General features: G+C 37.6%; 1 protein-coding gene and 1 pseudogene across 3 annotated transcripts in view; both read left to right on the top strand.

Annotated features, from left to right (window-relative positions):
- The window catches only part of MAPK10 (mitogen-activated protein kinase 10), a 441,743-nt gene that overhangs the window by 143,491 nt on the left and 271,720 nt on the right, over positions 1-26,532 (top strand). The gene's annotated exons all lie outside the window — the stretch shown is intronic.
- LOC116659399 lies at positions 1,632-1,792 on the top strand (annotated as a pseudogene).

Raw genomic sequence — 26,532 nt, forward strand, 5'->3', positions numbered from 1 at the left:
CCCTTATCAACCAGCTCTGAAAGATAGGTGATAGAAGGAATGGTTGGACTAGATCTTCAAAAATGGCTTAATATGGAGACTATAGTTTTATAATGTCCCAAATCAGCAAACATGACAACTACACATGTTTTTGTTGGGACAGTAATAGCTACCTTCCACTGATTGCTGTAGGTCACGTACTATGAAATGCTTTATACAAAAACAACAACAAATGAGCATCAAATACAATGTGCCAGGATCATGCCAGACTCCTGAATAGGAGTTTCTTATTTAATCCATCTAAACCATTCTAGGAAGTACACAATATCACTATTCCTATTGTCTTTTTTAAAACCATTTTTTAAATTGAAGTGTAGTTAATTTACAATGTTGTGTTAGTTTCAGGTGTACAGCAAAGTGATTCAGTTTTATTCTTTTTCAGATTCTTTTCCATTATTGATTATTACAAGATATTGAACATGGTTCCCTGTGCTATATATTAGGTCATTGTTGTTTATCTGTTTTATATATAGTAGTTTGTATATGTTAAGCCCTAATTTATACCTTCTCCTCCCCATCCACTACTTTCCATAAGTTTGTTTTCTATATCTGTGAGTCTATTTCTGTTTTGTAAAAATGTTCATTTGTAAATTTTTTGATTCCACATATAAGTGATATCATATGATGTTTATCTTTTTCTGTCTGACTTACTTCATTTAATATGATAATCTCTAGATCCATCCATGTTGCTGCAAGTGGCATTATTTCATTCTTTTCTTATGGCTGAGTAACATTCCATTTTGTATATATATCACAACTTTTTTATCCAGTTATCCGTTGACAGACATTTAGGTTGTTTCCATGTCTTGGCTATTATAAATGGTTCTGCTATGAACATTGGGGTGTGTGTATCTTTTCAAATTAGAGTTTTCTCCACACTCTCTCTGCTTTATTGTTCAAGGTCATAGGGTTAGCAGTCTATTCATGGAGATTTAGCCCAGGTAGCCTGTCTCCAGTGCAGGGACCTTAAACTACTATACTGTTCTTACTGTCTGGCTACTGAGATAGAGTTTGAAACCAGGACTTTCAACATCTGGGGCATATATTGTACGTTCAAGATTCCTTCCAATGGTGTGAAACAAGATTTCTATGGATTTGCCCTTCTCTACTTACAGATTGTCTTGCTCTGAAATATTTTTGCTCCTTTTCTTTATAAGTGGGGCTGAACATGGTAGGATCAAACTGTCATAACTCAACTTTAAAACTGAACTTAAAAGATAATAAAAAGAGTTTTAAACAGTGATAAAATACTTTCTTTGTAATAAATAACAATAAGAAAGCATCACCTTTAATGAAAAAGAATATGAAAACGAATATATATATTTACATGCATGACTGGGACATTGTGCTGTACACCAGAAACTGACACATTGTAACTGACTGTACTTCAGTAGTAATTAAAAAAAAGTAAGCGGCTTCCAAGGAAACTGCAAGGCAGCTAATCCCACCACTAAATTTTTCTTTCAGAGAGCAATATCTGTTACATGCTGAGTAACATCTTATACAATTAGAAAGCTTATTGTAATTTTTAAATGTGAATTGATTCAAACAGATTTATTATAGAAATTAAGTCAACTGTTAACCATATCCTAATCTCTTCTCTGCCTTTTGGCTAAGATCAAGTGTAGTAACCGATAACCATATCCTGATTTGAGTACATTAATATGGGCTTTGGGATTCAAAGTTATTTTCTGTTGTGCTGTCATATCTTTGTGGTGACTTACACCCAGTAAATTAAACCTCTCCTCTACTTGAAAAAAGAAAGAAAAGAAAAAAAAAAGAAAGGAAGGAAAGAAAGGAAGGAAGAAAGAAAGAAAGAAAGAAAGAAAGAAAGAAAGAAAGAAAGAAAGAAAGAAAGAAAGAAAGAAAGAAAGAAAGAAAGAGAGAGAAAGGGAAGGAGGGGGGAGGGAGGGAGGAAATCATTATGATCCCTTGCTAATTTTTCCTGTACATTACTATAATAATGCTTTCAGGGCTTGAAAGATGTCTGCTCCCTCTTAATACGACATTTGTCATGAGAAACTGTACTAAACATGGATGTGGGAAAGAAATGCATTAGCGGAAGGGCACCATAAGAAACACTCAATAAAAAAGAAAAAAAAAATCAGTTAATAATGTCAGAGAAGAGGTGACCTTTTGTCAGAAACTTGTCTAACCCTAAGGCGTATCATTGAAATTTCTAACACAGTGACAAAATAATGATAGGTTAGCAGTAACTTTGCACATGATGTGATTGTGAGATGTGAGAAATATATGTTTGTATACGTGTGTATTATTTGTGTATTAGCAATACACACCACAAAAGAATTAGCTGCATCATGTTTTTCAGCGTTTTAGTTCCCCATACTTCTTTACATCTCATCTAAGTGCTTTTTTGGGTAGAAACTATAAAATTTAATACGTATTATGGAAAATTTTAAATAAATGTCTTTTAAAGGTATTATCAAGTTTCTGTTCTTTTCTAATATTGCTAAGCAGAATTAGCTGTTTCCTTCTGTGTCCTCATTGTACTAGTTCATGCCACCGGGACAGCATCTGTCAAAATATATTACAGCTCAGGAACCACCTCAAACTGTGAGGACATGAAGGCCAGAGCCTGGCTTGCTCACCTTACCCTCCCAGCACCCATTAGTGCACCTACTGCATGTTAGGTGCTCAGTACTGGACTTGTTGAATGAATGGACTGATAAAGCCGTATTGGGTGCAGGTTGCAGCTACAAGTGATTCTTGCCCTCGGACTACTCATGGTACAAAAGGGGAGATTGTATATTGCTTATTAATAATAAAGGACATTAATACTGGAAGTAAAAATGTGTGCTGAGTAAGAATCTTGACTTACATTTGAATTCAACCTTAAGAGAGGCAGAACTGTGCAGTGACTAGGGACATGGAATTCTGTAGGTGTTATTTGGGTTCAGTCTCAGCTCTGCTATTTGCTAACAGCCTGACTGAGCTTCCGTCTCCTCATCTTAAGGGCGGATATTGATAATAATACTATCTACCGCATACAGTTGTTATGAATTTAAATGAATTAGCTCTCTTAGAGTGGTGGAAACAGCATCTGGCATATAATAAATAGTCATAATTATCTTTGGATTTAAAAGAGTATTTAGAAGTAATACACAAGATCTTGGGACTTTTTTTTAAGGATTTAGAAGTAATACACTATGGGCATCTTTCTTGAAATAGCTTGTATAGAATACTTAGTGTTGCAGTAACATAGTGGATATTTACTGTCTCATTACTGTGAATGGGTGCATTTTGAGTTGTTTTCCAGAAGTGGTGGAAGATTTATGCGCCCTTTCATTTTGAAGAGCAAAGTTTCCCCACAGATTATGCAAAAGTGGACACAGATGTGTGGAGATATTGATTCCCCTCAATCACTGGGTTGTGCCTGAGGGTGGCCCAGAGTCCTTGGCTGTTGTCTCAGCTTGGCGTGACCTCATCCACTGTCCCAGAGCATCATGTGGGGATTGTTTTCTGTGTGAGCCAAGATCTGGTAAAGGTTAGGAAGCTCTGTCATAGTAACTCTGAATTTCACTTCACTTTTTAAAATAAATGGGATCCTACTCAAGATAGAAAATGTGCTAGAATGTCAAACAAATACAGTGTTTTCCCCTGGTATCCCTTTCCATAGATAATTGTGTTTCCTGAGTTTTTAGGTTCCCAAGTTTGCTTCATCTTCTGATTATCGTTTTTTTTTTTTTGGCATGCATTTATTTATTTATTTATTTATTTATTTATTTATTTATTTATTTATTTATTTATTTTATTAAGTATAGCCAGTTTGCAATGTTGTATCCATTTCTGGTGTAAAGCATAAGGTTTCAGTCATACATATATATACATAAATTCGTTTTCATATTCGTTTTTTATTATAGGTTACTACAAGATATCCTTAAGCCTACTAAGTCATGGTTTCCCAGCTTGTAAAAATCATACACCACTGGGGGTCGGAGGGCATAGCTTAGTGGTAGAGCATGTGCTTGGCATGCACGAGGTCCTGGGTTCAATCCCCAGCACCTTTGTGAAGGGGAAAAAATTATACACCACTGTTAATTTAAAAATCCTTTTTAATATTATTTGAGATAAAAGCAAACATTTTAAAATGAAAAAAAAAAAAAAAACCAAAGGGTAAATAATTATTTTACTTTCAAACTATACATATTTTTCTAATTTTGATATATCCCTTGGAGATATATCCTCTCTTTAAAAAATCACTAAATAAATGCTTTAGTTTTAAAATAGTGATAAACTAAGTAAGTATGAACAAATGACACATTATTGTTTGCTCAAAGAGAAATAATTTCAAGTATCACCAGTTCCTGTTTCTTTTAGTTTCTGATGTTCTCCTTTTTCACTAACATGTTTTAAGTGTTATGCTCTTAATGTTGCAATAATAGAGTGCAACTTTAATACCCGTTAAGAGGTCCTTCGCCTTATGTGAGTTAGTGAGACATAAAGAAGTTAAGAAAGATACTTAAGTTCACATAGAGAGTTACTATAGAACTTAAGTCATGTCTCTATTATTGTCCCTGGTGTCACGGAGAGCCTTCAGATTTGTTTTCATTTTCCATCATTCTGCTTTAAGAGTATGACCAAGACCCACAGATTTAATGATAGTGTCTCACAGAGATTAAGTAAAGAATACTTATCTTAGCATCACGACATAGATTGGTTCTTTGCAAAGAAGCTGAAAATATTCCTTGATTCCTTCAGAAAAAAGTTGTACTCAATGGAACAAAAGCTATTGCAGTATTTAAAATACTCAGCTGGTTAATGTTTGCCTGGTAGTAGTTCTGTTAGAAACATTGCTTTCTTTCTTTTTGATCATAAATATTACTGTTATAGCTAATCATAAATGGTTTTCTCAGCTTATGAAAGTTGTAGGATTGTCAAAATCAATTTACATAATCAAATTTATGATTCTATAATATATTCTTTTTCTTTTTATTTGTAAAGGTTAGTAAAGTATTTCTTTAAGAAAAAAAGCAAACTTGATATAAAAGAGGAACCTATAAGAAATAAAATAAGATGGCCAAAAATTTGAGTTGAATTTATTGAAATAAATAACCACAGGTTTATGTGGTAGGCATTTCAAATTATCTTGTTAAATTGTCTTAACTTTTAAATCAAAGCTATGCTTGAAGGAAAAAAGTTCCATTTATTTTAGTCTCTTGATAAAAGGTCAAAATATACCTACTTTTTATCAACACATTTGAACTTGATTTCTATTTAAAGAATTTTAAATACATATTGATAATCCTCATTAAAACTGGCAAGTGTGCTTTGCCTTGAAGTCAGCTTCTGCAAGAACTCATGTTCAAAGATGTAAGTCTAACTCCAAAGGCCTTGAATAGCAGACTACAAAAACTTAGGTTATACTTTCTGTGTACAGAAATCTTATATGTAGCTTGTCATGGAGCAAAAGTTCCTGAAAGTAATCTTTGTACTTCTCTCCATCTCCCCCAGTTTCACACTCACATTACCTGAAAACTGGGTTTGCCTCTTGATGAGTGTTGAGCTAAGAGACATAGCCAAGTCAAAGATAGGAAGAAGGAAGGATTTTAGTACTTGCAACAAATAAGGAGAACAGGGGGATTTTTCCCAAAGCAGTGTCTCTCAAACCGCTACTTGAGGGAAGTTTTAAGCTAAAGATGCATGCATATTTAGGAGAATTCAGCATAGAACTGGGGCAAAAGTCATTGTAGGTTGACAGAGCCCATGTCCTGGTTGACTGGAGCCATGAAGGCCAGCAGGGGCCAGCATTATCCATTCTCCGGCTTCAGCTAGTTAGGTGGTTGTGTGCTCAAGGGGGTTTGAATCCTGTAAAACAGCTCAGGAACGTGCATCAGGCTAATCTTCACCTTTGAAACAGAACTGGGAGTCTTAACAACTGATTTTTTTGTGTGTCTGATATGGTTAAGAAATTTCCTGGCTTGGTAATAGCTGTATGTTCTTGAACATTCTGTTTTTCTTTTAAAATCATTACCTACTGAGACTTGTTCTTCTGCATGGACAAGCATTGTGGCCAGGCTTAGATCACAAAATGGCTTAGCCCTAAAATGGCTTCTCTTATGTCAAGAAATCTACGTCTGGTTCTTCGTCTCTGGGGACCCCCTATTCTATCTGCCTATAATAATAACTGCTAGAAACCTTTCCTGTCCTTCTAAAAAAATCCCCTCCCCAACCCGTTGTCAGTGTCCACTTCTTCTTCACCCCTCTCCTCTTCTGAGCCAAACTGTGGTCCTTCCTGCTGCTCCAAGTCCCCTCAGAGAATTTGTTCATTCATTCAGCAGGCATTTATTGAGCACCTACTGTGTATCTGACATCATCCTTAGTAGTGGGAATGGAGTGGAGAATTATAATCCCCATTTTATCTGTTAAACATTTTTTCTTTTTCCAGATTACAAAAGATCCAACTCAAACTGCCTTATCAGGTAGATAGATAGATAGATAGATAAATAAATAAATAGACTTAATGGTTTATGAACAGACATGACTCAATTCAGAACTCAAAAGACATCCTCCAAATCCACTCTTCTACTCTGCTTCCTCTAAGAGTGTCTCCATTTTCACGTTCTGCTATCCATCTTTGCAAAGCTTCAGTCTCACAGCATGGTGATAGGCATTCCAGCATAAGAGATACTTCATTTCCCTGATGCTGCAAAGAAAATTTTGGAATTGAGCTTATTGGTCCTGATTGGCCTATTTTGTTTCTGGTTCCCACTCTAGAAATCACCAGTGTGGCCAAGGGCTGGAATGTGCTGCCTGGCTCAGCCTATGGTTGCTCTGTTCCTGGATCCCAGAGGTAGAGTTAGTTTTACTTGAAGCAGTTGGGCTGAGAATGTGAAAGGGATGGTTGCCCTGGAAGGAAATGAGTGTGAATGCATTCAGGGTGGTCAAAAGACAACAGTCCATGCCACTGGTCTAATTGCTTTCCCCCAGAGGACCCGATCTCCCCTCCCCATGTTAATAGACAATATCATCTATCTTGTTGCATATAAATTTTTTGCTTCATCCAATCTAATTTCACATACAATGCAGGAATTTCTTCTCCTATACCCCCAAGAAATTCAAACCTTCATTTGAGGATCACCAGAGAGAGAGTTCACTGCCTGGGGAGGTAGCCTGACTCTCTAAGCCATAGGATTGGACCTCTGTCATTTTCTACTCCACACTTGGCTGGATGTGGAGTTACAAAAAAAGCTGTCAATCTTAGAGTAGATAGTTCTATTATTCTTCAATCATAATATAGTTGAAAAACTTGCATGTAGACATATGCATGGTATTACTGAAAATTGAACTATTCTAGCTAATATGAACAGATGATAGAAGTCTAAATTGTTTCCATTTGCTCTCATCTTAAAGGATAATTATTCAAGCAGAACTTTTTATTACAATTAGAGTGGTGATCTATGATAATATTTATAGAGTCTTGCATTCTGATGACATGCAAGTTTGAGAAATTCAAATATTATTTTATGTGCTTAAGGAAGAAGCCATTAAATATACAAATAGGCTTGAATGTAAATTATGCAACTCTAGTTCCATCTTCTTCAATTTCATAACTGGTTTGTGTATAGGCTTTCACACCTGAAAATAAGGCCAAATGTGGAGGAAAAAGGGCCTTTACTAAACAATATTCTAGTATTTTCAGAAAAGTTGCACTGGTAACACAAAAAGATAAAATAATGAAACCTCTCAGATAGAAATTGTGTGGCGCATACTCTAAGAGCCGGTCTCTCAAAGAGACAAGCATGGGAAGATACCAAGGGTGATATCTACACGGACAGAGACTGGTAACTTTATTTTCTGGCCCTAAGTGTTTTGAAAGGCACTAAATGTCAGACGGCTTGGGAGGAGCTATAAAGGTCTTAACACACAAACCACGCCTGCTGTTTATGTACGTTTGCATAACAAAGCTAAAGTAGCAGAATCACTAGTTCCAGACAGAACCAAGATTTCCCTAGGGTTACACAGAAGTCAAAGGTGGAGTCAGAGGACTAGGTCCATGGATAACCCCATAGGAAACATTGTTTAAACTCGTCTTCACTCTGGAGGAAATTTATGTAAGGGCAGAGATGAGGCTTTTATCTGTTCATTCCTAATGCAGCTTCCTAAAGAGTAGCTCACAGCAGCTGATGGTTGGAGAGAAGAAGCCTGTGAGAGATATAGCCCTGCTTCCCTTACATCAGGCTCCCAAGGATATAAATATATATATATTTGTAGGATGTATATATATAAATATATATATATTTGTAGGATGTCAGTTAAACCATTCATCACTTGTACTTTGTTTTTCTGAATAAGAACCAGTTGCATAAAGCAGGTATACAAAGGGTTTTTTTCTCTCATAACAAGGGGTACCACTGTTTAAAAAATGCCTTCAACTTCAACACCAGTCTAGGCATTTTATCTAGATGACAAAAGCTAATATTTGGAAATTCAGCCAGGAAAAATTTTAATATCTGAAAATTAATAGCACAGACATTATTAACTCAGATTTAATATTTTTGGTCACATTAGGTTGTAAAGAAATGTTGTAAAAGCTTAATTTTATTCTTTTTTTTTAAGTTTCTTTTTGTCATCAACCTAATCATCACCTTCTGTCCTTTGGAAAGTTTTTAAACAAAATTCAAGTGAGACTTCAGGCAGATGCTAAGTAAGAGGAAAATAATAGGCATCTTGACTTAGGTGTAAACTTCTGATAGTAGCATTTAGTCACAGTGAACTGTGACTTGGTCAAGACTGTACTCTTGGTCGAGACCTTTTTTCCTTTTACTCCTCTTAAAAGATTTTACATTTCTTTTTTCTCCCATCAGGATATAACAGATTTAACATTTAAGTTTTGTTCTAGGCATGATGAGACAATAGATTAGTGATTCTCAGTGGGAGAAGATAAGCCACACTTCCCCAGGAGAAGTTTTGGAAATTTGGGATGTTTTTTGTCTTTTTTGGGTGTTGCAATGATTGGAGGAGGGTCCAACTGGCCTTTAACTGGCTGGGAAGGAGGCTAGATCTTTGGCGGTGTGTGGGACAGCCTACACAGTGAAGAACTGTCCTGTCTCTGTGCTGCTTTCGAATATCTCACAAGTGACAAGTCTTTATATTTTGTCATGATTTTCATATATACTGAATTTTCTAGGAATGCAATTACTGTATAGGTAGAGGAAAGATTTTATACAATCTTTTTATGTTTTCAGAGTTCCTAGGGGTTGGTAAGGAATTCAAAATATGTTACTGAAGGCAGTATTGCTTGTAGAATTTGAATTGCTAAAATGGATCATTCTGCCTTAATAGCTGTTGAATCCATGTTGAAAGGACCTTTCTCTCTCATCTATCCAACTCTGAATATATTTATTTATCCCTTATTTTAAAATGACAAATACAGAGAAGAAATGCTGACAATATTCATTTGAATATTGTCTTTTCTAAAATCCAAGTTTACTCATTACAAGTGAGGGCAAACACCTGGCTTCTTCTTTTTCTTTTCTAATGGAGCCATGCCTGAACATTTAAATACTGAAATGTATATTATTTTACTATATGTATACATAAAATATTATTTCTATTTTATTTCACAGTTGATGCATTGTATTGATTCTTTGAAATTGTATAAATAGGTAGGTTTAATTATTTATAAATTTCACTCCATGGTAGTAAAGGAGGGTGACAAAAAGATTTATTATTAAATATGTGTATTAAGTTGGATGGGATTGAAAACTACTGCAATAGATCTGCCTATCAAAGTAATAAGCCAAAAAATGCATAATTTTCAAAGAAAAAAAGATTTTCAATACTTTTTGACACCTTAGTCATTGCAAGAATTAAAAGGAGTCAAAATGTGGAAAGGGGAGAGAGAATTTGTTAAAAAAAAAAAAAAAAAAGGATGTCTTTGAAGAGGACTACAGCTTTTAGGTCCCCACTCTCCTTCCCCAGGTGACTTGGGCAGGATGCTACCCTCCACTTTGGGTCCAGGATAAGAAGCTTCCATGAGACCACTTAGAATGCTTGAAACACGTTCCCTACAGTTGGAAACATATATCCTTCCTGACATCTGAGAACATGAGAGGAGCTGGAGGGGGCTGTCGGAAGGACAGAAGTTCTGTGTTTTGGCTGATTTGCGTTTTCAGAGTTTGTGAAGTTAATGGATGCATGCCTAGATATGGGCCCACGAGGGAGAGAGAGCCAACACAGTGCCTTTTCACATTCCACCTTAGCCTAGGGGATCACTGAGGAGGACACAGGATTCCAGCAGGTGAGGGTCTGTGTGGAGTGGTTCCGTATCTAAGGGCTAGGGGGAGGGTGGGGGATTGTGAGCCAAAAGCAATGGATTTGTACCTGTCAAAGAAGCTCCATAGAACCCCCAACTGTGCCAAGAAGAGAATGAGTTAGCCTTTAAGAACTGGCAGGCCCAGAGTGTTAGCTGCCCAGCAAGGCAGGTAATGTCCTAACTCCTGTATTTCATCTCCCTCTTCTTCTAATCTGGGGCTTGAGATTGAGGGAGGAAGTGAGTTGGAACAGAGGACAAAAGCCAACCCATACTCCTTCCCTAAGAACAGTGACAGTTAGCTATAGGTCTCTGCTGGGGAGGAGGAAGAGACCTCTCTCCTTGGAGTGAAGACTCAAGCGTTGATGACCATGGGATTGGACCTTCTAATTCTGAACTGAGACTTCTCATTTAATTAAAAGGGGCTGTATGGACCAACGGTTATGTAGGAGTGAATCAATAAGCAATGAGAACTAATTGAGATGTGGATTTCACCGAGGTGCAGAGGAAAAACTCCACCCCACTGCACAAATTTTAAGGGGATTCTCAGGGCAAAAAATGTTTGTTACCTTCCCCAAAAGCTGTGTAATACATTAGGCAAAATCATGCTCCAGGTATAGCTCTTCCATTTACCCTTATTCTTCTCCTACTCACCTGCTGCCATTACCTCCTCTCTGATGATGTCCTTGTACTTGTCATTTACACTGCACCTGGGTGAAATTGTCCCAGCACGTCTGTGCTTTCAGTCTCAGTAACGATAAAAGAAAAGACCCGCCTCATGCTGAAGGATTTTTAGTCTCCTTTTCAGGAAGTAGAAGAGCTGTTTGAAAATGGACTTATTCCATCAATATATAGGCAAGACTGTAATGATAAAAAATTATATTCTGTTGTAAAGAAGCAACACAGTCCTGTGTGTCCCCTCTATTCTCAGTACTTTACTACAGCACTACTTCACTTCTGACGCCAGACGTGTGGGTTTTCCACACATCAAGCAATTCCGTGACACCAGCTGGGTGTCCTACAACTTAACACAATTCCGACACCGTCTGTCTGGAGGTAGCATCAGATCTCAGGGTTGAGGGCTCAGTCCTGCAAGGCTGCCCCCCTTCCACCATCTTCGCAACACTCATTCTTCAGACATCACTCCCGATATAGGTTGTTACCCCTGCTTCTGACCTACTAAGTATAAACTGAAGGTTCCCACAACCTCTTCCTGGGGTTCAATTAATTTTCTTAGAGCAGCTCACAGAACTCAGGAAAAAGAGTTTACTTACTAGATTACAGTTCAGTATAAAAGGATATAATTAAGGAACAGCCAGATGGAAGAGATGCATAGGACAAGGTAGGGGGGAAGCGGCACGGAACTTGCACATCCTCCCTGGGCACACCGCTCTCCCTGCACCTCCATGTTTTCACCAACCTGAAAGCTCCCAGAACTCTGTCCTTTTGTTTTTTTAGGAGGTTCCATTACTTAGGTGTAGTTGGTTAAATCAATAGCTATTGGTGACTTAACTCAATCTCCAGCCCCTCTCCCCTAGCAGGAGGTAGGGGAGCTTGGGGTGGGGCTGAAAGTTTCAACTCTCCAATCAAGTTTGTTTCCCCAGGCACCTTTCAACAGGAAGAACTTGTTTGCTTGGTTAAGCCTGGGAAATCTAGGGTTATATTTTCAGAGTGCCTTCTGGTCTCTTCTTATAATACTTTCAGATTTTCTTGTTTGTTTCACTGTTGTTATATATCTGTTAGCCAGAACCTTAAATGCTTCTATGCAGCCACTGTCTTATTAGATGCTTCAAAGAGAAAACAAAAAGAAATCATACGATTCATTATCAAACCAAAAACCGCATACCTACAAACAGAACAATTAAGGTGCATCAATAACAGTGGTGAAGATCTGGACAATTCTTGATGGTTTCTTCTGCAACTTTGGCTGAGGGAGGAATGAAAGGCAGCTTTAAAAATAATAATTCCCACACTTCTAGTAAAAGACTAGTTGTTTTTTAGCCATGGTAACAAGAAACCACCAGAACTGCTTTTAAGCCTGTTAATCAATCAATGGCAACTCACCTGAGTGAATATACTTCTACAGCCCAACCAACCAGTTACAGCTCCTCACTTCTGGAAGTCAGCCAGACTCACTCCAATGAACATGTTTTGAAGATGAAACTGTTACCAACAGTGTGACCTAAGCAGCCGTGCTTCCGCAGTTAATGTCAACCCACTTCTGCCAGTCCCTGAACTCCATGCTTCCTGAACGTCCGTGCAGTATCCGTCATCTGTTCTGCTTGGGGACCTTGTGCGTAGGCAGCATAGCTCTCCCTAAGCAATAAATTTAGCTTTGAGGTGTTATTTCAGATTCTGCATAGTGGAATCATCCTTTCTCTCACTGTCGTATCACCTGAATCTCATCTGCACTGAGATGCCAAATAGCATAGCGGTTATGAACCTGGACTCTAGGCTGATTCTGCTTCACTGTGGCTGTGTGATCTTGAGCAATTTGCCCCAGTTTTTTTCATTTGTAAAATCAGGAGAATTAATAGCATCTACCTGACAGCGTTAAATTAAATATATGAACCACCATAAGTGCTTTTTAGATATTAGCTACTACTACTATTTCTTGCTTTTATAAATACCTGGCATAAGTTCAAAGTTAAAAGGAAGTGAAGAGTTTCACTATTTCTTTACAATTCAAGGCTTTGCTTGCACTTTCAGCATTAATATTTTAAAAGTATAACCTTAATACTTTTAAAACTTGGACGAGTTGTGCCTATGTGTGTGCATGCTGCATACGTACATACATACATGTATCTCTGTCAATTTGAAACTATTCCCATTGTTTGAGGAATAGCTTGTCTTCAGACTACATTCACAGCAGGAACAAATATCTATTTAATATAGTGCATACTAATGACACTGTAGTATTATTAATAAACAGTTGGATGTTTGTTACTAAGAACTAGCATACTGAGTTCTGTATTTTAATTTTTGCACTAAGCTTATTACATGTATTACGTCATTTTATTCATTCATTATTTCATTTAACAAGAATTTATTATGTGTCTACTTTGTGCCAGGCAGTGTTCTTGGGGCTAGAAATGAAATGATGAGCTGTTGTGTTGAATGCATTTCATTCATCTGTATTTCTTTTTGAAAATAGAAATGTCATGGAGATAATTTGTATTATTTATTGCTATTTATCTTTATGTGTATTTACGTTTTTTACTTACACAAGGAAAAATGATTTGAATGTTGTTTTGTTACAAGAATTCTATTGCCGCCAATGAATTGACTTGTTATTCAGTAACATTGGAAATGCAAAGAAAGCTGGGCACGTTTTTGTGACATCAAGCTTGTGGTCAGGATTTCCAGGGGCAGCAAGTCACAAATACTGTTTCTTGCTCTTTTAATTCAAGTTCCCCATAAAGACTAGTAAGTAAAAGTCATCTCATATATCTTTTGGCAAATAACTGAACTGAATCTTTGATAATCTTCTTGATTCTTCTTGTGTTCACTTTTTAATTTGTACTACTTGGTGTTAATATTTGTTAGTTATTAATTTTTGAGTTATGCAGAAAAGTTAATACTCATGTACATTTTTATATCCTTAGTAATAGCTATAATATGTATACACATTAACTGACAAAAATAAATAGCATACAACGCCATGTGATAACTGTGGCAGTGTTTTATGTAAACCATATGTGTAATTGACAAACACATACCTTTTTTTCTGAAATAGTTCAGATAAGTTACAAGTTACAGTATACATCGTGGCTCTTTAGGTGGATTTTCTAACATGGTTACAGTGCAGTTATTACCTTCACAAATTTACATTGATAATCTACCATTTGTTTAGTAGTTTTATTATTTTTTAATTTTAAACTTTTTTTCTGCATATGTGTGTGTATATATTTAAAATAACTTTTAAAGAGGCAAATTTCTCACTGTGTTAAGTAACTGCCTTAAACATTAGTTATTCTCAAATAATACACTGGATTTCATGTAAATAATAATCAGCTAGAGCCAGTTAAAAACACAGATAACTGATATTAGGATAGAGTCTAAAACATAATTTAGAAAAATACAAATTGGAGAATGTCAACATGAATTTTGTAGCTGCGTTTTTTTTTCTTTTTACTTTTCTTCTGTTGCATGAGGAGAGTGAAAATAATAGCTTGCAAACAAGGTGACCAAGGTGCTCCCTTCGCTTGGTTGAATAATGTGCGGAGATTGGACAGAACACTGTGGCAGAGGCAGGCTCAGGGGTTCCAAGACAAGTGCTCAGCGACTCGCCCTAGTCCAAACCTCAACCTCAAGAACAAATATCAGGAAAGGTTTTTTATAAATAAGATTCTGAGTGAATTGATAAAATTAAATATTGTGTGATTTGGTAAAGGCTTGCACCTAAATCATTGTTTATTGTGAAAGGCAGGCCTAATTTAGTGTTTCAAGTTTGATACACGTCTGTTTGAGTACATTTTGGTAATAATACCCCAAAGTAGGAAATCATTGGTAAAATTTAGTAGAATCAGGCTGGTAGAAATGCAATTTAGTTCTTTGTTTAAGCTTGAGGGACAGCCTCCCTGACTAAGGCCATTACTGCTGCCCCCCAAAGTACAGCCAAACAAGTGCAACTCGACCAGTGCCCTGCTTGCCTCTCCCCACCCTAGCTCCAGTCATAGAATTTATAATAAAATACACTGCAGCTATATGCAAATCCGATTGGGCTATTTCTCCAGAACTTGTCTTCTCCATAGGCCCCTGTTCTAAGCCATTTTCTCCTGTATCCCTGGTTTTTATCCTATTGGCTTCATTCCTAGATTTTTTCTTTCTGTACCTCTTTTTAATTAAATAGTCTTTTTAGACCGCCCTCTTCTCTCCTCTATTGAAGTCTTGTGTCGAGTGATGTTCCACATCCATCCCAGTCTGCTAGCCTTATAGGATCTCCCAGGATGTCCTGGGAGATAGCTCAGTATGTATCTTCCTATACCCTAATAGGATACATGAGCCCAACCTAGATCTCAGAGCCCCAGACCATTCTGTTATCTTATCTGAAAAGTGGGCTTTCAATAGCCAACACTTAAATCTTCATGTTTCAACCTGTAATACACTAGTTCTTCTTGTTGGCAGAGAACTTAAATTGCAGAATCAACCTTTTGTGGTAATCTCTACGGCCAATCAACAAATATTTGGTAACCAGCTATAAGTCAGATATAATGCTAGGTATAGGGTTTCAAGAGGGCCAGTAAATAAGACCTTTTCCCTCCCTGCCTGGATTCTGAATAAGTTAAGAAAAAAAAAAAATAGCACGGCAGATGGAAGCAAAATATCGCCTCTGTTTCTCATAGAGCAAGACTGAAGACAGATTCATGAGAACACCAAGTGGGCTGATCAACTGAATCTTAGAATTAGAAATAGCTACCCATATTGGTCCCTGCAGTGCTATACCAGGATAGAACTTTCCTGCACAGGGACTTCGGTCCCAGAGGTGAAGTGAAAAACATCCTCTTGCAGGCAAGGAGCTCCCAAGACAGCGAATGGTATAACTGAGCATGCCCAGGTGTTCTTCCCAATTTTCGTTTCTCTTACACAAAGGGTATGTAAAGGGACAGGGAGATGCTGAGGGAAATATATCTCCATGTCAACCAGGAGTGGGTTAATGGGATTTCCTTCTGATTGAATGTGCTATGGATACAGTTCACAGACATGGTCTCTCCCCTCACAGAGCTTATAAGCCAGTGGGGGAAAGTAGATATTAACATATAATTACAAATGATGAAATGGGATGCACGTCTTTTGTACTTTCAGGGGGCAGAACTTGAGTGATGAGTTGGATGTTTTAAAAATATTTTTTCTGCTGCCAGTCCTTTTGTCTGTCTCCACCTGGATGAATACTGTGATCCTAGGCTTTCATTTTTGTGCTTTAGTCTAAATGTCCTATTGCTATTCATAGTCTTTCTTTACATCAGACATAATATAATAAATTATTTAATTTTACTAAGTTAAAACCACTTTCCAGTCAGTCTGGTTACACCCAGATAATGTTCATGGAGTATTGGGTGTTCCAAAATCTTCAGTTTTATATTCATAGACAGTCTCTTAATTTACCCCTCTCAGGAGCTAGTCATATTCATTGCATGTGGATTTTTACAAGTTTAAATCTCAGGTTTGTTTCCTTACTTAAAAATTCTTGGGCAGCAATTCATGGAAACCAAATAAATTTTTAGAAATTACCACTTTTTATCAGTTCATATTAAAGATATGTGATTAATTTATAAAGGAACAGTGATTAAATAGTTCATAGTATAAAGAAAAGGGAAGGCATATAGGAAATACTATCAAAGCAATGAGACGAGAGAAATAACACTGCTGAAGTCAAACACAGGATTTTTTTTTTTTTTTTGAAATTTCACTAAGTGTGATGAAACCTTTTGGAAAGCTTGTGCCATTTCTGGTGCCGAGTTTTACTGCATTAGATTGTAAATGGATAGACTAATAATGGTTGTTAGATTGGTAACAATAATTAACAGTGATTGGTAGATTAAAATGGTTGAATAGCAAACAGAAATTTGCCAGTTGTTTCCACAGTGACTAGTCAGCAGCTTGGCAATATTTCTATTCATTAATTACAGAAATGTTTATTTTATGTTACATTAAAACTTATTTTTATCTACAAAACAGAGCAGACTCACAGACATAGAAAATAAACTTACGGTTACTGGGGTTGGGGGAAGTGGGTGGGAAGGGATAAATTGGGAGTTCTAGGTTTGCAGATAGTAACTACTATATATAAAATAGGTAAACAACAAGTTCATACTGTAAAGCACAGGGAACTATATTCAATATCTTGTAGTAACCTATAATGAAAGAGAATATGAAAAGGAATATATGTATGTATATGTATGACTGAAACATTAGTACTGTACATGAGAAATTGACACAGCATTCTAAACTGACTATACTTTAGTAAAAAACCTTATATTTATCTAAAATTGAGAAAGATAAGTAGTAAAATGTATGAAGATCAAAATATGAACAATTTATTTTTTTATTGTGATATAGATTTACAATATTATGTAAGTTTTAGGTATATAACATAGTGATTCACAATTTTTTAAAGTTATACTTCATTTATAGTTATTATAACATACTGGATATATTCCCTGTGCTGTACAAATATGTCCTTGTAGCTCATTTATTTTATATGTGGTAGTTTGTACCTCTTAATCCTTACTCATGTCTATGCCTCCTCTCCCTGCTTCCCTCTTCCCACTGATAACCAGTAGTTTGTTCTCTATATATATGTGAGTCTGTTTATTTTTTGTTATATTCACTAGTTTGTTTTATTTTTTAGAGTCCACACATAAGTGATATACAGTATTTGTCTTTCTCTGTCTGACTTATTTCTCTTAGCATAATGTCCTCCAAGTCACTCTATGTTGTTGCAAATGGTGAACGATTTTGTTTTTATGTACTTTTAAAAATTCCAAATAAATTCTACCATGCCAATGCCCATGCTATTTCCAAGAACATTACGTGCATAAGAAAACAATTTAGATGTAATTATTTAGAAATCTGTTTTTTTCCTTCTCTTTAGTTTAGGTGGGAGTTGTTAAAACTTTAGTTGTTTTCTTTTGGGACAGGTGTGCATGATATAATTTTTGCTCTATCAAAACTTTGCAAATGAGTTGTCAGGATTTGTATGAAACATTTATAAATAAAAAGTCAGCACTTACTGTTATCCTGTAATCCAGTCCTATAGTCAGTAAATTTGTCATCTCCACATTCAGAATACATTCTGGATATGAAAAGGAATATATTTATAGATATATTATAAGTGAATCACTATGCTTTACATCAGAAATTAACACAACATTGTAAATCAACTATACTGCAATGAAAAACATTACATTCTGAATCCAGCCACTTATCTTCTTACCTGCCCCTACCATCCTCATCCAACCCACTGTCATCTCTTGTGTCAACTAATAGCATCCTGATTTGTTCCTTTGCCTCTGCTTTTCCTACCTAGACTCTGGTCTCCACATGCTTCTTGCTTCCAGAGTGGTTCCTGGTGTGAATCAGGCCCTGCTACACCCCGGCTTCCAGTTCTCCGTGGCTCCCCATTACACAGTACAGTTTGAAGTCCCTGCCATGTGCTCCTGGTACCTCTCTGGCCTCTTTTACTACCCTTCTCCCTTTCCTTCCTGGCTTTCTTGCTGTTTTTTGAATATACCAAGCCCTGTTCTGTCTTAGGATTCTTGCACTTGTTATTCTTTCTGCCTTGAATACACAAACTTCTCTGCTTAAATGTGTGTCTACTCTGTCCCTGCAATTGTAATGTAGCCTTAATGTAGCAGGAGCTTCAGCTATTTTCCAGCTCCTGGTAGGTATATAGCACCTGGTACATAGGAGGCACTCAGTAAAAATTGTTAAATGAATGAACAGGCCGATGACAAAATCAAAGCTAACATTTTGTATTTTAGAGATGGCCCAGATAAAAGACAGTAATGATGATGCATAAGGGGAGCTGTCATGTTTCTCCAATGCTTGTAATATTTAAGTGGACTGTAGGAAGTAGTGACTACTAAATAGTCCATGAAGCCTTGGGATAGAATGATGAAAGCAATGATATTTTTTAGATTGTTGGGAAATGAGAGCAAAGAGATGTGAGGATTAAAAATTAATCAAAGAAGATAAACTAGGCCATTTAATCCTTTTCAGTTATTATGCACTCTAGCCACACGTATTTGCTCTTTTGCCCTTCAGCTATGTAGAAGGTACATTATGTCATCTCTAGTCATGGCTTCTCTTTTTAAAAATTATTTGTATTCTTGGCACTTCACCCAACTCTTTGTAATGATATTTAATTTTTTTGAAAGTAAGTTTTCTGCATCTTCTACTTATCTTAAATCTATAGAAGCGAATATTCATTACTTCATCCTCTATCAGAAAACGAGCACAATTTTGTGGTTTTGAAGTCATGTCTGGATGTTTTTGTTTATTTGTGGTTAATATTTCATCTTGGATTGACATAAAAGTGTAACAGCTTATTTTTATTTTACTGGATCCCACTTAAATCAGATTCTTCATGAAATTAATAAATGTTTCCTTTTCAACATTAGGATACTCCATGGAAAAAATGTAAAAATAAAAACCAGGAAGGGAATTGAGTTTATGAATGATTTATCTACCTGCCTATCAGATGCTGAGTGGAAAAGGAGGGCCTGAAGGGTTAATGAGAGAATAGGTGATAGGTTCTACTCTGGCCTGGGGAAGGCTTGCTCAGACAGCAGGGAGCTGCTGACAGCCACTGTTGCCTGGGTCACATAGCTCAGGGGCACCACTTGCTGGCTGTGTGGCCTGGAGTAAACACTCAATACCTCCTAAGGGAGCAGTTTATTGGAGGGAGCTTGGACTCTTCCAGTCTTGTGCCCAAAGGGAAGGAAAATAAAAGAACAAGTCCTCTTAGAAAGGAAGCCTAATGTATGCCTGAGACTACTTTATTATTTGTATTGACTTTACACTATATGAGTATCTTCTAAACATTTAAAATGTCTTAACTTGGGGGATGGGGAGGGTATAGCTCAAGTGGTAGAACGCATGTTTAACATACACGAGGTCCTAGGTTCAATCCCCAGTACCTCCTCTGAAAATAAGTAAGTAAATTTAATTACCTCCCCTCCCCCCCAAAATAAATAAATAAAAATTAAAAATTTCTGAACTCGATTTAATTCTTATAACAATTTTATGGTGTATGTAGTATCATTATCCTTATTTTACTGATGAGAAAACTAAAGCACAGCGAGTCTAAGCAGTTTACTCAAGGTCACACAGTGAGTAAGAACTAGAAGAAGCAGGGATTTGAACCCAGGCAGCCTGTCTCTGGACTCATACACTTAACACTGTTCTTCGCTGCTTCTCACACGGACCTGAAACTGTGTTTCCCTAACATTAACGAGCGGCAGAATTATCATGACAGGAATTCAGTAAATGACAGGTCACTGTCAGGTGAAATTTATGCCTGTCTGTTGGTAATGATAATCCAAGGACTTTGTACTGCTATAGTTGTGACTTTTTTTTGTATTTTGAGTGATCTTATTAATTTATATAGTTCTTTTTTGCCTTTTAATGCATTTATTTTTGTGGTAAAATACACATAACATAAAAGTTACCATTTTAATCATTTTAAGGTAAAGTTCTTAAGTATATTCACATTGCTGTGCAACTAATTTCCAGAACTTTTTCATCTTGCAAAACGGAAACTCTGTTATCTTTTGAACAACTTCCCACTACCCTCTTCTCTAGGTAGTGGCATCCACCATTGTACTTTCTATCTCTGCCAATGTGATTAATCTAGGTACTGCATATAAATGGAATCGTATCGTATTTGCCCTTTTGTGACTGGCTTATTTCACTTAACATAATGTCCTCAAGGCTCATCCATGTTGTAGCATGTGTCAGAATTTCCTTCCCTTGCAAGGCTGAAGTGTATTTACACATATATATGTCATATTTTGTTTATCCGTTGATTGGTTGATGGACATGTGGGTTCCTTCCATCTTTTATCTGTTGTGAATAATGCTACTATGAATATGGGTATACAAATGAGCTTATTTATTTTAAACATTATTCATTTTATTAATTGGATTAGTTTGCCCAAAATTGCTTTTTATTTCTGCCTTTTTAACTTTTCTCTTTAAAATTTTTTTCTGTAGTCCAAATTACATTTGTTACAGAAACTTTTGCATTACTTTTGGTGAATTATTATTATTATTACTATTAATTTACCTGTTTTTAGCCTGTTCCATTAGTTTAACTTAGTTTCATATACAAAATAAGGACATTCTACCAGATAAGAGATTTTCACAGTGTTTTTGATGAACATAAGAGTTGTGTGAATATCTGAGTCATAGTTTATTTCTTGACTGTATTTTAAATGTATTTTATTTGTTTAACAATAAGAACACTCAAATGTGATCCAAAACAAACTTAACATAACAAATGTCACCAGTATATTAACATATGCTGTCAAGTTAGCACACTCATTCATAATTCAGTTATTCATCATATGTTTATTGAGCTCCAGTTTTATGCCAGCCACTGTGCTGGTGGTAGGTGAATTAGCAGTCACGGTCCATAGGCTCAAAAGGTTTTCAGTCCAAAGGTGAGACAGATATTAAAAATAAACAGACACAGAAAATACATAATTGCAAACTGTGATAAGGTCTGAGGGTAAAGAATAGGGAACAGTTAGTTAGAATAATGAGTGAGACCTTAATTTAGCAAATGGTGGGGCTGGCCAGGGAAGGGCTTTCTGAGTAGGAGCTGGGTAACACTAGTGTGAAGAATGAGTGGGGGCGTCAATGCCAGGTCAGGTCAATGTAGAGCAGAGTTATGCTGAGTGTCCTCTGTTTGCCCCTCCGGATCCACTCTCTACCTTTCTCCACTCTTCTCTCTGCTCTGTGAGGCTGACCTGAATGGATTATAATAGGCAGTTGAACTTCAGTGGTTCTCAGCTGGGCAGTGATTTTGATCCCCAGGGGATATTTTTGGTTGTTGCAGAATCTAATGGAATGCAGATAAACACCCTACAATGCACAGGTCAGTCCTGCCCTCCCTGCATAGAGTTACTGGCCCAAACTGATGTCTGTAGTGCCACAGTAGAGAAACCCAGTGGAGGGAGGAAAGCAGTGTCCAGGATTTTATTTCCTGGCTCCTTCCCTGTAGAATTATCCTCAGTTGGCTGTATCCCTTGCCTGAAGGTGCCTGTTTCTCACAAAATGGAAGCTCTCCCTGACTGTCTCCTTCTCATTGAGCCTAGGAGTGCTAAAGCACTATCCTCTGTGGTTCCTTTATACCTACATCTTTGTAAATAATCCCTTTGTAAATATATGCACCTTAAATTATCCTTTTCAAAAGTGCCATCTATTTCCTGTTGGGACCCTGAGTGATTTAAGGCTATATTCCCAGTAGAAGAGAGAACCTGTGTGAGGATTCCAGGAGGTACAGCCATGGGAGGGAGGTGCTCCTTTCAGAGACACTGCATAAGGCAGAGAGGAGGGACACAAATACCCTGGTCTCTCCTATTATTCCCCTATCCAGTCTCCTGTAGTGCCTCCCATTGGCTAAACCCAGTCAGAAGACAGCTAACAGCAATGTCTGGGAAATGCCAGTTGCAAGAGCCAATGGAAGACAAGTAATGGATCCAAAGGCAAATGTACATAGGCTTGCACGGAGAGGGTAGCCCTAGAACAAGAACATCTAGGATGTCACTGCAGTGGCCCACGCAGAGCCTGATGGTGGCTTGCATTAGGATGCCAAGCTAGGGAGATGGGAGAGACAGAAAGAAGGGAATAAAGCTTCTCCTGCTATCTTTGGATATACAGTTCAGGGAACACAAACTTAAATGCTGCAGGGCCCAGGTGGGTATTGAATGGAAGATGGGGTGTGTGTGTGTGTGTGTGTGTGTGTGTGTCTGTGTCTGTGTGTGTGTGTATGTGTGTATGTGTGTGTGTGTAAGGCCATCTGGAAGAGCAAACCATCTAAAGTAGTCACAGGTAGGAATATGGCCCCAGTATTGCCAGACCCTCAGAGATTTTTTAAAAGGAACCAGAAATCTAGATTTTTAAGTAAAATCTTTCAATTTTTAATCAATGGCAATTAATTAAAAAACATATGCTATGAACTAAGTTGGATTTGACTGCAGCCTCTCGAGTCCAGAATGATGAGTCCAACTGACATAAACTAATTGTAAATGAGACATAGGATAAAGTTTCTAGCTCTGCTTTGATCTCTATTTTTAAAACTCAGAGTCTATCAGTCAGTTCTAGTAAAGAAAATGTATTCTCCAACAAAATATATATATATAGAACCAAATTTTGTGCTGGTAATGACAGGTCTGCATCTGCCATCCGTAAGTCAGGATTGAAATGTCTGGTTCATCAAGAAAGCCACACTGTGCTCATTGATCACTTCTACTGTAAACAAATGGTACAAATTTAAATCTGCATCATGTATTTATAATGACTTAAACATTACTTTACAGATTTTATACACTGGGCTCTGTGTGAGATTTTGCTGAGGAAAAGAAAAAAGGATTTCATTTAGAAAAATTGAAAATAAGTAGACTAGATAAATGCACTGAGTTTGTGCTTGGAAAACTGATAACCAGAAGGCCTGATGCTCAGGTCTAGAATGGTTAGAAAAACCAGTTTGTCAGTGGCAGTCCTTACCTACGATTGGTCTGTTCTCTCTGTCAAAGCTGGGGGCTAACACATAGACTCCAAGCAAAGTCAACAGATAATTGTGACATGGTGTCTCCAAGCTGTGTTGATGCCGGGGAAAGCAGACCCACGTAGAGGAGTGGCAGTCATAAAACCGGAGAGTCTAAGCCAGCAGAGTACTAGCCATGTATCAAACCACATTCTAGTAGAAAATGAAAAGAAACCAGACAACAACCACCACCCCAAAGCGCCCATGCCCAACAAATCAAGTAGTTTTCATGTTGTTGTGTTCCTTTCTAGGTGGAATTCACATGCAAAATAATTTTTACAATATGGTAATGCTGGTAGTAGAGTTGTGATACATGTCCTTAGAGATTTGGGTTCCATCCCTTTCAGACTTCAAGGTAGTAATGGGGTCATTAGGCTGGATCTTGGGAAAATTCTTTCGGCAGGAAACTTCTTTCGGCTCTAGGATAAACTTCCAGTTCCTTAAAATGGGAAATAAGCTGTCTGTCCCCTGCTTTTCCATCAAACCTCAACTCTCACCACACAAGCATTGTGCTCTTGTGCCCCTGAGCACTTGTGTTCCACCTGTGCTTAACTACTTTTCATTGTCTGAACCCACCAGACTATCCTGTGCTACTCTGGGCAACTTTATGTTGCCTTTTTTAAAAATGGAAGTTCTTTTAAGCCTACATTCACCTGTTACTTATTCCATGAAGCCTTTCCTACCAGTCAGGTAGAACTGACTTTTCTCTTTTGTAATTCATGGAACATGATGAAATGCTCTGCCCTAGGCTTCTTAAGGGCTGGGTCCATGACAGATTTATACTTGTCTCTCCTGTGCCTATTCCAGTCCCAGGTACAAAAGAAGTGCCAAATAGATGTTTAGTGGCTGAATGATATCTTCTTTTTATAGAATTTTTAAGGATGTCAGACCAAATTTGGAAGATTGTTGCACTCAGTCATTTACCAAATATTTATCTAGTGTACCTACCATGTGTCAGGCGTTGTTCTGGGTGCTGAGGATACACCAGTAAACAAAACATTGCCCCAATCCTCATATATTTTAGAAGAGAAGACAGAAAATGAACACAAACATCTAATATGTCAGAAAGGGATAACTGCTGTGAAGAAAAACACAGCCACCGAATGAGGTTTAGAGGTGATGTGGGGCACTGTTTTAGACAGGCTTGTCAGAAAGTCCTCTCTAGAAGACCTCTCCATGAGTTCTAAATGAATTGAGATGCAAATAATGCACACGTTAAGGAATAAAGTTTAGAGAGGAGGAGAAGCAAGTGCAAAAGCCTCGAGGGGGAAGCAGTCTTGACTTTTTGGAGAAACAGCAAAGAGACCACTGCTGGCTGGCAGAGAAAGCAGTGGAGGAGAGAAAGTGGAGGATAAGGTCAATGGGGGAGCCAGGAGCGGAGCCTGGTAGGGCGTGAGAAGGAATTTGCATTTCATTCTCCATGTGGTGGAAGCTGTTGTGTGTTTTGCAGAATGAGAGGCATGGTATAATTGATCACTGTGTTGCTCTGGGGAGAGCAGACTGTATGGGAGCAGGAAGACAAGCTGGAGGATTGTTTAGTTTTGGGAGGTGTGTTAGCAAAATGACACGAACTGGTGGCGTACACAATAGAAGTGTATTGTCTCACAGTTCTGGAGGCTAGAAGTCCAAACTCGAGGTGCTGGGTGCTGGCAGGATGGATTCCTTCTGAGGGCTGTGAGGAAAGAATCTGTTTCAGGCCTCTCTCCTTGGCTTGTAGGAAGCCATCTTTTCCCTGGGCCATTTCATCTTCTTCCTTCAATGCATGTCTGTGCACAAATTTCCCCTTTCTAAAGGACATCTTGTCCTTAATTGACTGAGGACCCACCCTGTATTGGATTCAGGGCTCACTTTACTCCTGTATGACCTCATCTTAACTAATTACATCTGCAGATCATGTGGACTGTATTTCCAAATAAGGTCACATTCTAAGGTACTGGGGGGTTAGGACTTCAACACATCTTTTTGAGGGGACACAATTCAATTCATGACAGAAACTTTAAAACATTAGCATATGGTTTATTTTATACTTTATTATTTTATTGATTTGCTATTTTATTATTATTCATTCATTTGACAAAGACTCATTGAATGTTTACCAGGAATTCTTCTAGATATGGTGGATGTAACCATAAATAGACAGAAAACCTTTCTGCCCCTCATGAAACTCACACTCTGAGATACACATTCCCTTCTCCTCTCAGTAAGATTTTAAGATCATCTAACCCTTCACACTCTGGCCCTCTCTCACCAAGTCTTGCAGTTCAGTTGCTGACTCCTGACATCAAAGACACCTTGGGAGGCTCTGTTGATGGCTGTAGCTGATCGTTGTTCTTATTGTTAGGGTAACTTCTCCATAGGACTTGGCAGAATCACCTTTCATTCTTCTAGAAATCTGAGTCTTCTGGGCCATCGAGTAATAGGGCTCTACTGGAAGCTGTTGCAGCTGTGACCATCTGTCTTCAGAGATCCCTGCAAGGGTGGCCTTAAATCAAGGAGAGTCTGGATGGCCCTCACCATCAGACTGCTAGTACTAACCTGATGAGAAGACGTCCTTAAGAAGTGGAGAGGCTTCATCTGAGACCTCCTCCATCTCTGTAAGACAGCTACTTCACAGGGAATGAATGGCTGCTGTAGAATGCTGCTGAGTCCAAGGGCTTTAAGTTATTCATGCCATTTTGGACACTCAGCCTTGGAAATGGGTGTCTCTTTTAAAGCCATCATGTGTCTCAGTGCCTTTGATGGTCTCCTCTGGAGCAGACCTCCTCCACCCTCAAAGGGTCAGAAGGAATCTGATTGAAAATTTTCCCCACAGGAAGTTTGTCTCCTGTGGTTGCAAGGTTTAGAATGGAGTCATCTTCACTCTGGTGGTTCAGTTTAGGAATGGATTTTGTTGAATTTAAAATATTTTCTCTATTTTCAAAAGACATGGCAGAATGTGTTCTGCAGTA

Source organism: Camelus ferus, chromosome 2, assembly GCF_009834535.1.
Source record: "Camelus ferus isolate YT-003-E chromosome 2, BCGSAC_Cfer_1.0, whole genome shotgun sequence".
Classification (NCBI taxonomy): Eukaryota; Metazoa; Chordata; class Mammalia; order Artiodactyla; family Camelidae; genus Camelus; species Camelus ferus.